The 15510-nt window shown below is 42.6% G+C and overlaps 1 protein-coding gene across 1 annotated transcript in view; it reads left to right on the forward strand.

Moving 5' to 3' along the window:
- The first annotated feature begins 762 nt into the window (after positions 1 to 762).
- Positions 763 to 15510, forward strand: part of LOC144823881 (mucin-2-like) — a 1553567-nt gene continuing 1538819 nt past the window's right edge. Inside the window, exon 1 of the mRNA XM_078682769.1 lies at positions 763 to 1200. The gene's annotated coding sequence lies outside the window, so the exon portion shown is untranslated. The remainder of the gene's footprint in view (positions 1201 to 15510) is intronic.

The following is a 15510-nucleotide window of genomic DNA, read 5'->3' on the forward strand; positions in this document are numbered from 1 at the left end:
ACGGTGGTTATGATATATATATATATATATTACCTACTGGCGGTCGCCTGTAGGTATCTATAGTTAGGACCTAGTTTCCATAGGAAATCCCCAACATTCTATTGGGAATAACTTTGGCGCTGGTTGATGAATCTTCGCAAATTTCTCAAAGAAGATGGCTCGCTCCGCTCCTTCCCTGAAAGTTTGGGGGGGGGGGAGATTAGTCAAGTGGGGGCTGAGAAAAAAGGGGGGTCCCAAAACGTGTTTTCCCCATGTTAATTTCCATAGGACCTTTAGACACGACTACAGCTTGAACCGCTGAAGGGAATTACACCAAACTTGTCAAAATGGTAGCGTCTGGTACGCAGATCACGCTTTTGGTAAAATAGTGTAAATCCCTCCAGTGGTTCCTGAGAGAATTAAAAGAGAAAACAGTTATATATCTGTAAGCGCGCACCGTGTGCGCACCCCGCGATTTTTCAGGAAAAAAATTTGGGGGGGAGCTTGGGGGGCTTCTCTCTTTTATTTTAATGTTTTATTTTAATTTCGAGGGTGCTCACCCCTCGTTTTACCCCCAGATCACCGCCGCGGCCCAAGCTGCCTCAAGATGGCCGCCGCCTGGTTGTGGGTGGGGCCGGGAGGACGTGGTTTCCGCTTCCCCCTGCCTGGGGGAAGCCCTTGATGTGCCCGCCGGTCTCCCGTGCCGAGGGGGAGACCGGGTGATGCTGCCGGCTGGTGCGGGGCTCCCGTGTGCTCAGGGAGCCCTGGGAAAAGCAGGTGATCTGGTTCCATAAATTATCCGGTCTCCCGTGCCAAGGTGGAGACCGGGTGATGCTGCCGGCTGGTGCGGGGCTCCCGTGTGCTGAGGGAGCCCCGGGAAAAGCAGGTGATATGGTTCCATAAATTATCCGGTCTCCCGTGCCGAGGGGGAGACCGGGTGATGCTGCCGGCTGGTGCGGGGCTCCCGTGTGCTGAGGGAGCCCCGGGAAAAGCAGGTGATGTGGTCCCAAAAATTATGCTGAGGACACGCTGTAGTAACGCAAGAGATTATCCCACATGAACCTGTATGACCTTTGGGTGGCAGAATGTGCGCACAATGGCTGCTGGAGTTTTCCTGACATGCGGGTAGCAGAAGGTCTTAGGGGTTTCTTTCCACACACGAAGGAGTAAACAGAGCCATCTGAACAAGCACAAATAACCATATTGACCGAAACGAGAGAGGTACATAACATGATGGGGGAAAATATATTTTAATAAAAAGTAATTTTCATATCTGTAGTGGAATAGCACATTACCGTAGTGTTTGTGCATATTGGGACATCAACATTTTAAATGCCTGTTATCATTGGGCGCGACTTTTACTTGTATGAAATTCGAAGGCTAAAAACCTGAAAATGCATATAGTGAAATGGATGGCCATACACCGCTCTCTGTATAAGAAGGTAGTTTAATCAAATGTTTACAAAAACATAGTTATAAATACTTGGCTACACCCTTCGAATTGGAATCGCTCTATATTTAAAATGATGTTTAATAACTATTTACAGGTCGGGACATATTTTCTCACTTTACAGCAAGTACTTTTTCACTCGCCCTGGCAGCTGCTCGCATTCCTGGGAAGCAGTAATGGAGGAAAAAAAATGCTGCCTACCATAACTGAACATAATCCACAAGGTCACATTCTTTCAACACCCACCCAAAACAAACACTTAAATAGAAGTTATTCATTATGTGTGCCCTCAAATTAGTCGTGCGCTACAAGGTCAGCTCGCCCTGTGTGTGAAAAGTAGGCCTTTAAAAACACTTCTTTGACAGAACGTGCTCTAGTGTAATCCCCCTGAAGGACGGGATCGGGGCTTTATTGTATTTTAAGGGAGAAGCTAAGCCTCCAAGCTCCAGCCGGTACGAGTCCTTAAGCGTCCAACCGGTGTGTTTCAGAGTTCATTCTACTCTCGAACAGTGACTTATCTTGCTCATACATCTTATCTTGCTCATACTTGCTGCAACCCTTTAATGCCGCATGTGCCATTTTCTACAACTGACAGTAACAATTATTAAATTTTGAGCTGCCGGATTCTGGAATGTAATGAATTCGCTGCTGCAGATTGAAAATTGGGTTGCCAATTAAACATGGGAAAGAAAAAAATCTGCTGCTGTTCGGAAAGAAGAAACCAAATCTGTTTTGAATAAGATCTGGCAGCAGCAGTGCCGGATGCAAAAGATTAGGAAAGTCGAACTTCACTTTAGTATCACTGAGAAAAACACGTTTTTAAGTTATGCCATTTAACGCAACTGTGTTCTTTTTCTCTGCCCTTGTGTATTGGTGCAATAATGGATGCTCCAGCATCTCACAGAAAGAGCCAGCAAAAAAAAAACATCTTTTCAGAAAGAGACAACTTATTTCAATGATGCTCTAATATAAACACGGAGGAATACAACCAAATAAAAAAAAAATCACATTTGATAGTATAGGTTAAAATTTGCCTTCAATAAGCATCATCCTTTTGTCGAGATTACATCTTTGATTTCCACACAAGCATTGTCAAAGCTCCCAAATAAGGCCGTGCCAAGTTGACCATAGTTTTTATTTTTGTTCAAACGTTCAACATGCACAACGGCACACTAATTAGATGTAAATGTGTTTATATAGCGCCTTCTACCCATATGTCTTGTAGCGCTGTATTCATATCGCTGTGGAACCCTTCCTGGCTTTCCTGTGAGATGTCCACTCCTGGGCACCCCCAAGGTGAAGCCAGGCATCCAAGCGCTTTCGGGCCGTTGAGGAGACCCATAATTAGAGTAGGCTTGTTACCATATGGGCCGGAACATAAAATGTACTGGGCCTTTTTTTGAAATGTGACTTAGCATTAAAGATGTGCTGACTTTTCACAATTTAAATGAAAATAGAGCAGTGCTTTAATTAAATACCCCCTCTCCCACTTGTGATAAAGTTACATGGAAAGCTTTGAAGTGCTCACCGTCCTTTTTCCCCAAGGGGCGGCAATCTGAGGGATAGCCCGGGGCGTCACAAGCTCTAGCTACGTCCCTGTGGGAGAGTCCCGCAGCTGCCGGCGGAGAGGAGAAGGCGAGCCACAGGAGAAGAGCCCCGCTGCACCTGAGGAGTGCCTCCTCTGTACCGGTGAGTGCAAGAAAGTACTGTGTGGCCCAGCTGGTCTAGCGGAGTTTCCAGGCACGCTGCAAAGTGAGTGCCCTAGGGCTGGGCCAAAAATTGGATCCTTAGGGCTGCTCAGGTGGTCCCATAAGGATATTAACATATTTAAACGTTATCCGCTAATAGAATTAGCATTTTAAAAACCTTGCAAATTCAATGAAAAAACCATAGGTTTCAGGCCTTATATAGTTAGGAATTAGCATTTAAAAAACCTTTGAAATTCACTGAAAAAAACATAGGTTTTAGGCCTTATATAGTTAGGAATTAGCATTTAAAAAACCTTTGAAATTCACTGAAAAAAACATAGGTTTTAGGCCTTATATAGTTAGGAATTAGCATTTAAAAAACCTTTGAAATTCACTGAAAAAACCATAGGTTTTAGGCCTTATATAGTTAGGAATTAGCATTTAAAAAAACCTTTGAAATTCACTGAAAACCCATAGGTTTTAGGCTTTATATAGTTAGGAATTAGCATTTAAAAAACCATTGAAATTCCTCCTATATAGTTAGTTGGACTAACTATATTTGGCGCACCCGCAATCCACTGCTGATGATGTCACATATTACATCATTCATGACATGGTCAGTGACATCACTGATGACATCACTGATGACATCTCATTTGACATCACTGATGACATCATTCATGTGATAATACGATGCACCTCCTCACACTCTAATATAACCTTTGATACACCCAGTGTTAAATACAGACTACCATTCTTGAAACCATTGACACACCAATACCAGTTACTACATAGGCACTCACTGATTCCTAGGTCTACTCACACATCTACTCATTCACCCATACAATCACTCATACATACAGTCCCTCATCAATGCAACACTATCATATGCACTCATACACCTATGCAGACACTCGCACACTGCCACTCATCCTTGGAGTTACTCACACACCTAGTCAGTCATGAAACAATCAATCACACTTCCATTTCCTCATCTATACAGTTATACACACAACACCTTACTTATTCAAACATATACTAACACATACTTACTCTCTTATACAATCACTGATACAAGTACAAATTGATCTGCACAGAGTCACACACCTCCCAGCCAGCCACACACACACTCAGTCTCCCATACAAATACTTGGGCAACCAATCAATAACCCATATAGCCACTCATATAGCTACTGATCAAAGCATGCAGCAGCTTACACAACAACAGACATACTGATGCACACATTCACACAGTTTAGTCACTAACCTCTGCATTCAGTAAGACACATTTAATCACTCACTCATACAGTCAGTCACGCACCTACTAAATCCTTCATCCAGACACTTATACATCCACTCTTTCTTCAATATGTAAAACATATTTAAACTTTACAGAAAAACACAGTCACTGGATGATGTCATCAGTGATGTCAAATGAGATGTCATCAGTGATGTCATCAGTGATGTCATTTGAGATATCAGTGATGTCACTGACCATGTCATGAATGATGTAATATGTGACATCATCAGCAGTGGATTGCAGGTGCGCCAAATATAGTTAGTCCAACTAACTATATAGGAGGAATTTCAATGGTTTTTTAAATGCTAATTCCTAACTATATAAGGCCTAAAACCTATGGTTTTTTCAGTGAATATATATATATATATATATATATGAAACAAGTTCTTCTCGCACGGAGAGTAAAGTGAGCAGCACTCATTCCGGTAATTAAAAACATTTTATTTTTCAGTTGCAGCTTTGGCGTTTTAAATATCCCAATGCATTTCGGTCATTGCTATGACCTTCGGGGGAGAGAGAAGCCACAGCATCCAAACGGCTAAACAAAAGCACTCGCCATTCGAGCTACTTGAAGCTTTTCGCCCTCTAGTGGTCACCTCGAAAGGGCTGATGATTGCTACAGGTGCATGTTGGTTTACATAGTCCGATGTTTGCCTTCAGATGTCATTCCTTTGGTGGGTGATGCTTTATGTTAAGTGCTGCAGATTAATTAGTCCGTAATCCCTCGCATTAAACCACTTTGAGGCAAGCTGAGGACCTTTCCGAAGTTCGGTCTCCGGTGGCAGCCTTTTGTTCTTTTGCTTTCGCGGATACTGCTGGGTGGTCCGAGTTCGGGCAAAACTCGGCGCTCTCACATACGGTGCTGGCTCAAGGCGGGACCAAGCCTTAATATATGAAACAAGTTCTTCTCGCACGGAGATTAAAGTGAGCAGCACTCATTCCGGTAATTAAAAACATTTTATTTTTCTGTTGCAGCTTTGGTGTTTTAATTTAGCTCTTCAATATAATCCACATTTTTTTATGCAATACCTAAAATCTTATTTATGCACTCTTGGTGCTTCTCAAATATCACGAGTTTGGGACCTGAAAACACCAGGGATATTATAAGGAGTATAATTTTATTGAGCGTTGTGTTCAACGTGGTATATAATTAATTGAAATATAACTTACAAATGATCCACGACCGGGACTGGAGAAATAAAGCCTCAACTCTGTTGGCCTCGTTATTGAAACCTTTCATGTTTGAGGCATACTCATCGCGCTGGCTATTATGAGAAAAATTGGGTGCTTTTTAGTATCGATTGGAATTAATAAAAGTATCTATTTTTAATTGCTCGACAAACATTGTTACACTTACGTGATAGAGCAGCCGCTCTTACTGACGCGATGTTCAAATGCTCATTATCTGCTTTATTCAGTTGAGTCACAGTTTTGTTTCTAAAAGGACAATGAAATGATGCTAGCCTTTCTTTTCTAATGCATTTTTTGCCGAAAAACGAAATTCGAATTATAAAGAGATTCCACTTACTAAGCGAGTTTCTGCATTCTCTTTGTATGTGCTGACAACAGGACAGTTCGAGTCTATTATTGAGTGGCTGAGACCACATAATTGGTCTATATCCTGTCGTTGCAGGAAGTGCTAGCTTGATGTTTTTACTGATGAATTATGGGGTTTGTAGTGTGTGTGTAGTGAATTTTTGCCGAGCCTAATACAATTAATTTGTCAAACATGACCCAGATGATATTTTGCATCAATTTTGCCACGAGGTAAACATACCAGTTATTTTGTTCCTCAATCTCCTCTGTTGATCAGATCAAAACACTATGTTTTATTATCGTGAAGATTTTGAATTAAACTTTATGGCCACCTGACGGACATTCACAAGGGGGTGTTCGTCATACGTTTGGTGTTCCTTGTTGGACTACAATGCAGTTTTAAAATCTGTACAGAATGTGGGAACACTTTTTTGCGCTAAAGGGAACAAAGGACATTCATTGCTGTTTCGAATAGTCTCGAGACTTCCAATTTAGAATTCTAAAGTCTTTACAGAGGACTCAGCGCAACATTTGATATACTTCTGACATTTCGTTTAGTCCACCAGTAACACAGTTATATTTTAGAATGAGATAGGCGTCTCTCCTTTGGAGTACTGTTTCTACATTCGTACCTTAAAGATACCACAGACTTCATGAATAAAATTGAAGGTCATTCGTATGATCCCAACCACCATTGGTTGGTATCTTTCGATGTAAACTCATTGTATACCCAGATCCCACAAGACGAAGGCTATGGGCATCATTAGGATGGCTGGCGGACTTTGTCCGCCCGCCATCCTTTCGTATAATGGGACCGCTCGCCATTGGCGCGGGGGTCCCGTTGGTGACATTAGGATGCGCCCGCCACACAGGCGGGCGCATCCTGCATTCTTGACATTGCGGCGGGCGGTGCTCCCATCACCGCCCGCTGCAATGCCAAGAAGGCATGTCATACACTTCCATGCACAACATGGCAGGCACCGCGCGGTGCCTGCCATGTTGTGCATGGAACTCCAGGTGGGTACCATAGGTACCCCTCATGTGCATGCCCCAGCCCCTAGAATCCCTAGGGGCCCGCTGTGGGCCCACAATGGCAAAAAAACGCCGGCCTTTCCATAGCATGTCCCCACTACTATGTTGATATGGATGGTGGTGTCTCTCAGACATCGCCACCATGTTAGCAACTTTTGCGCCCGGTCGACTCTTCGACTGGGTGGAAAACCAGCGGACGGTCTCTCCGTCCACCGGGGTCCCCCCCACCATGGTAATGTGGCAGGGGGGAAATACTGAGCGGGCGGATGTTTTTTACGGGCGGATCGCCACTGCCAAACGGGCGGTGGCGTCCGCCCGCAACCCTAATGACCTCCTTAAAGTCCATGGAATTTTTCTTAGAAAGTCGACCAAAACCTCAAAGAGTTCCAACAGAGTTCATATTAGATCTGGCAAGAATAGCCCTGAAAAAGAACTACTTCAGATTTAAAGACACATTCTTCATGCAGGTCAATGGGACTGCCATGGGGTGTTCTCATGCCCCAGAGCTGACGGTTCTCTTCATGGTCTTGTTTGAAGATCGATTTTGGTTATATTGAAGAGCTAAGTTAAAGAAAAGGCGAGATCAAGTTTAGGTAATTTGTTTTTATTTGTTGCAACCTGCAGGTTACACCGAACCTTAGCCCTGACGAAAATCCCGAAAACCACAATTGGGATTGGAAACGCGTCGGCATTGCTTTTCATCAAATGCCATGAAGGGTATTAATGTTCTCTGAGGAGGTTTTATAATAACCATAGCCTTAGTTTATATATATATATATATATATATATATATATATATATATATATATATATATATATATATATATATATATATATATATATATATATTCAGCAGAAGGACATCATGCAGCGGTCACGCAGCATCAAAAGACGAGGCAAACCCAGGTAGTAGTGCTCAGTGATTTATCTGCTCTTCACCACACCTCCACTACGCGTTTCGGTCAAACAAGACCTTGATCACATGACATATTTATATATATATATGCCAAGGTTGCTTTGGCCCATCCCCTAAAGTAGCGTGAGACACACATGTGTCGCATTCCTCTGAAAGCACTCCAATCGTTGGTGTTCAATGACTGCATGTACCAGCATGCAGTTGGCGCTCTGTTTCCATGAGTGGTTTTGTCAGCTTAGTTTTTATACTCCACATTGAAGGGCTGACATTGCTTGCGGCACCGGTTTGGAAATCAGCACTTGTTCTGGACGAAAACAGTCTCCCAAACACTCACTACCACTCACATCCCCGTCAGCAGTGCGTCCGGAGACGCCGATTAAAGTAATGACGTCTCACCATGCGGTATGGGCTTGTCAGATGACAACAGATTACTGCTTTTCAGGGAGGGGTGGCGGTCCGGGTGCGTGTCCATGACCCTGGAGCACTTCAGGAAGGGTCCCCATTATGTGCCACTGACTGCACGTTGTATATGCCAACGTTGTATTTCTCTGTAAAAGAAACAAGGGGACACGGCGGGGTTTCAGGGAGACCATTTATTCAGAGCCTGGCATGATGCATTTCGGCGATGCCTTCCTCAGATGCCTCTGGCACTTTTGGAGTCCATTTAAAATTGCTTTGGCCCATCCCCTAAAGTAGCGTGGGACACACCTGTGTCGCATTCCTCTGAAAGCACTCCAATCGTTGGTGTTCAATGACTGCATGTACCAGCATGCCGTTGGTGCTCTGTTTCATTTTTTTTTTAAATTTTTTTTTATTTTTATTAACAGATTTTTAGATATTTTCCACCCTCTGGGACTCAGAGGGGGTATGGAACAAATAAACAGTAGTACATAATCATAAAATATTTGCACAGTACAACTCATTATGCCATAAACAAAAAACGTCATCCTCGTGTCAAAATGTTACGTCAGTCCCTATTAAGATGGAATCACTCTCCTTGTAATTACATATTGGAGTCGTTTATATACATTATATACATTAGACACTATTTACCAATTATATACAGAGTATGTACATTTCCTATACAAGTCATCCTTCTTCCTTCCATTTCGTTATTACCTCCCATATTTTCAGACCTAGCTTCCTCGAGTTTTTCCCCCTTCTTGAGTAGATTGCTCTTTCTAGATTGTATATACTCAACAACCTAGCTAACCATTGCTGGAATGATGGTGCCATTTGTTCTAACCATGCAGAAGCGACACATAGTCTGTACACCGCCATGGCAATAAAAATACAATATTTCCCTGCCTCATCTTCATTACTTCCATCTACCCCTAGCAAAATAATCACAGGTGTTAAGTTAGCGGCTAGTTTTAATGCCCTTTGTAAGAACATTTCTATCTCCTTAAGTGTTGTAACTAAGCATGGACATGTTGCAAACATATGAATAGCATCTGCATTTACACTCATGCACCTAGGACAGTTTATACCAGTTGTCGCCCCCCATTGTCCTAATTTAGCCGGGGTGTAGTATAGCCAGTACATAGTCTTGTAGTGCTGTGCCTGTAATGACGCAGAGCATAGAGTTTTTATCCCTAATTCTAATGATACATTAAAGCATTCTTGTTCTATTCCCAACTTCGTTGACCAAGTTTCCCCCCATTTAGCCATGTCGTCTGTTCTAGGTTCATTTAACTCAGCGTATAACCTTTTAATTGTACAGTCTACTCCAGTCTCTATTATTTCTAATATGTTGTTTTTTACAAATCCTCTTGTCCCACCTCTTTTATTTTGCAAAAAACTTCTTACTTGTAGGTATTTGAAGAAGTGACTTGTTGGCAAATTAAATTTCTTCTGTATTATTGCAAATTGTTTCATCCCTTGTGTCCCCATAACATCCCCCAGTTTTGTTACCCCTTTCCGATACCACTCTGCATATACTGAGTCAGAGAATATATCTCCCGGAAATACCATATTCTCATATATCCTCGTATACCTATTGAATTTTCCCAAACCAAACTTTTTCATAAAAGCCTTCCATATATTGTATGCTCCCAACATAGTCTTGAAGCGTGTTCTTTTAAAGTATGCCGTGTCAAAGTTTTTCAAAAAAATATTTTTGGTTTCTTCACCCATTAGTATGCCATATATTGCCAATGACCCCAGATGGTCTTCTCCTTCTGCTTCAGCTCCACCTATTAGTCCCATCATATACTGCAGAGCAGTAGCCCAGTAATAGAGCTTGAAGTCTGGTAATGCCCATCCTCCTCTTTCTCGTGGGAGTGCCAAGAATCTCGCAGCCCTCCTAGTTTTGCCTTTGGACCAAATGAATTTATTGATCATATTCTCAATATTTTTAAACCAAACATTGTCAAACCATAAGGGAATTGTTCGAAAAAGGTACAACAATTTCGGCATAATTAACATTTTTACAATATTTACTCTTCCAACCAAAGTAAAGTGGAGGTTATTCAGTCTATCTAACTCTCCCCCTACTTTCCGTACAATAGGATCAATATTTAGTTCTACTATCTTTTCTAAATCTGAGGTTATGGTTATTCCCAGATAAATTCCCGTCTGCGCCACCCGAGAGTCCTGGCATAGAGCCTTATTATTTTTTACAATTTGTGTTTTTCCAGTGTTCAAGGAGTACCCAGACACCTTCCCAAATTCTTTTGCCTCTTGTTCCACGTATCTTATAGCCTCTGTGGGTGAAGATGTTATGACCGCCACGTCATCAGCATATGCCAAAATCTTACACTCACCCCTAAGTGTAACGATTGGGGGAATATTCCTATTTAGCTCCAGTCTTCGAATTAACGGGTCTAGATATATGGCAAACAGTAGCGGGGAGCATGGGCAACCCTGCCTTGTGCCCCTATCAATTTTTACTTTATCCGTCAACCCCGCATTAATTCTAATTGCCGCAATCGGATCTCTATACAATGTCTTTATCGCTGTCAAAAAGCCATTACCAAATCCCAACTTTTCCAAAACACTCCACAAATATACCCATGATACACAGTCAAAAGCTTTTCCAGCATCCAGTAATAATACCGCAAATGGGTCCCCACTAGCCTCTGTCTTATCCATAAGGGTAATTAATTTCCTTACGTGATGCGTAGTCCCCCGTCCTGGTATAAAACCATGTTGGGTGGTAGTAACTAGAGGTGTTATTACACTGGCGAGTCTAATTGCCAGTGCCTTCGAATATATCTTTGTATCTGTATTCATGAGAGTGATTGGTCTGTATGACCCCGGATCTGTTGGTATTTTTCCTTTCTTAAGGATGACCACAATTTCAGCCTCAGACCAGGTATTCGGTATTGAGCATCCCTTCTGTGCCTGTTTCAAAGTATAAAGCATATCACCTCCTAACTCCTCCCAGAACACCTTATAAAACTCTAACGGGATTTTATCTGGACCGGCAGCCTTTCCTGATGGTAAACTCTTCATAGCTGCTTTTAGTTCCTCTAGATCTAACAAGTTATCGATCCTCTGCTTCTCTGTTTCATCCAGCTGCCTCCCCTCATAGTAGTTCAAATACTCCATTATGTCTTCAGGATTTTTTTTTTGACTTTCAGAGTATAACTTCGTATAGAAGTTCCTGAGGACTTCCCTTATTTGTTGTACATTGATTACCATCATCCCTGAGCTATCTTTTATTGCTTTTATCTCACCAAGAGATGCCTTCTGTCTAGTTCTAGCTGCTAGCATTTTGCCAACTCTTTCATTCATCTCATAACAGTTCTCTCTATTCACTGTATATTGTTTAGCTGCCCTCTCTGCTATATACTCTTCTGCTTCCATTCTTATTTTTACAAGTTTCATATATGCAGAATCCGTTGGAGCTCCATTATCAGTTTGCTCTGTCCTATTGTTTAATTCCTCCTCTGCCAACAATAACTCCCTCTTTACCCGGTCATTTCTTTCTTTCTCCAGTTTCCTTTTTCTAGCCCCAAAGCTAATGGTCTCACCCCTTACTCCAGCCTTAAAACAATCCCACACTATCCCTACGGGTGCTGTATGCCTATTTATATTCAAAAATTCAGTTATCCATCTCTTCATATGTTGAATGTATGCATCCTCCACTAACAGTGCCTTTTCAAATGTCCACTCCGATATCTTCCTTACCGCTGTCATACCCTTCAAAGTGGCAATAAGAGGATTGTGGTCCGATAAGAGCCTTGGTATTCTTTCAATCTCTACCCCATCAACGCGTTGACTACTAATTAAAAAGTAATCTAATCTCACGCTTATTCTATGGGGTGCTGAATAGTATGTAAAACCATCTTGTCCTGGGTTAAGGGTGTCCCATACATCAAGTAATCCATTATTCCTGGCTAAGTTATAAATTGCTTTAAAAACTCTTTTCTTCCTTCCCTTATATTTGACTGGGGGTCCTAGCCCCAACCCCAATCCCCCTGCTCCATTAATATTAAAGTCTCCTCCTATCAATATAAAGGGAGCCCATGTTGCCAACTCAATGTCAATTTCTTCAAAAATCTCCGGATCATCTCCTGTAGATCCGTAAATAGACCCAAAAGTAACCCATGTTTGCCCAACCATACACTCTACTAAGGCCCATCTGCCCCAAACATCCTCCCATTTTTTTCCAATAGTGATATCTCTTTGCTTTGCCATCACAGCAACCCCCCTATTCCTAGTTCCCTGCCTGGAGTGTGCTATAACAGTAAGGCCTAACTGGTCTAGGAGCATAATTTCAGACACCTGTATGTGGGTCTCTTGGAGTATTAAAAAATCTAATCTTAAGTTTTTAATCAAGACTGCTGCCTTCTGTCTTTTTGCCTTATCGTTAAGACCACATACGTTCCATGTCATTATTCGAATACTCATCCTGGATTTTTGATAAATATAACCATAGTTTTAATCATTTCACAAAAAAAAAAAGTAACACACTTTGTTGCCACGGCTTTACACATCACAAATATTTCTTCCATTTTGTTTATCCTCTTATTCCATATTATTTCCTGTGTACCAGATTTCCAACTTACTCTGTGTTCCTTGCCCCCCCTGTGTCCCCCACCCTGGACCCCCACCCCAGCTATCCCACCCCCCTACAGGCAAATAGGTCCAAGGGACCTATGTGTGACAGCTGTGTCTGCTTGGACCCCGCGCCCCCCCTGCCCCCCCCACTCCTGTTGTCTTCCTACCCATTGGCAAAGAAGATGCACACTTATTGATACCTATCTACAAATTTACATAGCAATACAATACTATACAATTTTACGTTCTTATGCTTCTTCTTCTGCTTCCAGAATCCTTACCCTATATCCTGCTATATCCGGCTATATCCTGCTGTCTTTAGCTAATAGATCTACCACCAGTTCCCTATCAGCATGTGTCTGGGAGTGTGTGTGATTCTGCGATTTCCTTTCTTTAAGCCATGCCAAAAATTCGGCCGCTCTGATCTCAGAATAAAAAATTTTGAATTGTCCATCTTTTACCACCTTCAGCCTACTGGGAAACATTAAATATGCCTCGCAGCCAATTCTCTGAAACGGGGCTATTAGTTCCCGCAATCTCCACCTACGTTCTACCGTTGTGTGGCAGAAGTCTGGTCTAGCAAAAAACTCTACCTCCTGATATCTGCATTTTGCCTGTGGCCTTGCCTTGGCCATTATCTCTTCTCTTAGTAAATAGTTGCCCACATAGATTAAAATTGCTCTAGGCTTATTTGAACCATCCCCCTTCTTCTGCATGAATGGAAATCTATGAGCACGTTGAATCTCTGATTCCCAGTCCCAGCCTTTTATGTCTGGGAGTGCTCCCTTAAGAAGTTCTATTGTATAGGCTCTAACATCCTTTCCCTCTCTTCCTTCCGGAATACCTAGGAGTCTGACATTATTTCTCCTCTGCCTATTCTCAAAATCTTCGAGCTTCCATAATACATCACTATTGGTCTTCTCTTGATCTTGTCTAAATTCCTTCCAGCCTTTCATTTCATCTTCCAAAGTCACAGTTCTTCCTTCAACCTCCGTAAGTCTCCCTGCCAATTCTGTGCATGCTTTATTTACTTTTCGAAGGGAACTTTGTATTTTTTTGCTTTCCTGTCTGGCTCTCTGGCTCTCTACCCTTGCCTCAGTTTGAATTTGTTTAAGCATAGAAAAAATCATTTCGAGCCCCATAGGTGAGTTTTGATGTTGAGATTGTCCCTGGCTATGGGTCCGGGTTTCAGGTTGGCCTTGCTTAACTCCCTCATCATTCATCCGTAAAGAGCCCATGGTCTCATCTAGGGCCGCAGCACCCTCTTTATACACCTGAGATGTAGCTGCATAACCCCAATCAAGCCTCTTTACAACATTCATAGCTGCTGGGCTTATAGATCCTTTTGCTCTTCTCCTTTTTTTAGTCAAGACTTTAGATTTGCGTTTTGCACCTATATCTTGGCCAGAAACCTCTCCAGAACCTGATATTGATGTAGACCCTGTTTCTAGCCCTGACAGTGTCTGATCACTCCCCAAGTCAGCAGTAGAAGAATCCTCCGACTCACCTTCCCCAACCGCCCCCACCTCTGCTCCTTCCTCCTCACCTTCATTAACAGAGAAGAAACATTCATCATTCGGAGAACCAATTAGAGCTATCAGAACCTTGGGGTCACTATTAATCATGTCATTCATATTATTATCACCATTACCATTTCCTTTTCCATCCCCCCCACATCGGAATGTTTACTTATATTGGCCTCGTTATTATCCACCCCTTTAACAGACAGATTAGGAGCGTTAAGACTTCTTTGTCTCTCCCTTAGTGCCTCTGTTAATGCCTCTGTTAAATCCAAGATGTTATCTGATCCCGAGTTTGGAGGTAAAGTACTCTCCTCAGCAAGATATACAGTACTGCCATTCTCTATAATGCCAACGTCTACATTGCTTGGTACGCTATTAGCATTGCCATTGTCAGTTACCACTTCCTTTGTATGCCTCTGTTTGTCCTGCACAAAAAGGCTCCCTTCTTTCTCCTGTAATGAGCCTCCTTGTGGTGGTTCAATATCTCTGCAACCTTCCTTATTCAGAGTTTCCACCTTATCAGTCTCTGCTGAGAAGCTAGATACCAAGCTAGATACCAACAGGTTACTGTCTACCTCTTTCACGAGGGGGCCGCGGTCAAGGTCAGGATGTAAACTCACAGTTTCCACAATTTCCACAGACTCTGGTTGAGCTATAGCGGTACCAGACACCAGGGAGTTAGTTACAGAAACAGGAAAAAAGGTCTCTGAAACTAGCGGCTGCCTCAAGTTCCCTTGATCCGTTGGTTTTCCTTTATTCCCTTTATTTGTCAAAGCCGTCTTATTTTTGTCTTTTTTCTTAAGTTTCTCCCCCACGCCGCTGCCAGCCTCCTTACTTCGTACTGTGCTCCTTCCTTGGTCGGCAGGCTGTAGATCCTCAGCCCCCTCCTGGGTCCGTGTCGGTTTCTTTGTACGGAGGTTAGCCGCCGGAGCATCAGACTCGCTCCAAGCAGCTTTCTCCTCTCTCAAAACTTTTGAAATGTTCGGCGCCATTGAACGCCAAGTTGTGGACAACGCTACCTCTGTGGAGCGCAGCTGCCGATATCGCTTCAACTGCCGATACTGTTGTTTCCAGGTATT

Source organism: Lissotriton helveticus, chromosome 3_1 (assembly GCF_964261635.1).
Source record: "Lissotriton helveticus chromosome 3_1, aLisHel1.1, whole genome shotgun sequence".
In the NCBI taxonomy this organism is placed as follows: domain Eukaryota; kingdom Metazoa; phylum Chordata; class Amphibia; order Caudata; family Salamandridae; genus Lissotriton; species Lissotriton helveticus.